Source organism: Sinocyclocheilus grahami, unplaced genomic scaffold (assembly GCF_001515645.1).
Source record: "Sinocyclocheilus grahami isolate Dianchi unplaced genomic scaffold, SAMN03320097.WGS_v1.1 scaffold9189.1, whole genome shotgun sequence".
In the NCBI taxonomy this organism is placed as follows: Eukaryota; Metazoa; Chordata; class Actinopteri; order Cypriniformes; family Cyprinidae; genus Sinocyclocheilus; species Sinocyclocheilus grahami.
In genome coordinates, this window is record NW_015512452.1 from 8,502 (window position 1) to 8,811 (window position 310).

The following is a 310-nucleotide window of genomic DNA, read 5'->3' on the forward strand; positions in this document are numbered from 1 at the left end:
AATTTTACTTAAAAAAATGTTACTTCTTTTGTATGGAATCCTGTTTCTGCCATAGTAAAAATGTTATTGCAACTTTTTATTTTATTTATTCTGACTTTTTTCTTGCAATTGTGAGTTTATATCTCACAAATGTGAGTTTATATCTTGAAATTGCGTTGTTTATGTCTCCCAATTCTGAGAAAAATGTATTCTGAATTTGCGAGATATAAACTCAGAATTCTGACATTTGTGACCCTGTCTGTGAAATCCAGGCTAAAGTCTCAAAAAATTAATTATGAGATAATAACAAGCATCAAAATTTGATTTGAAC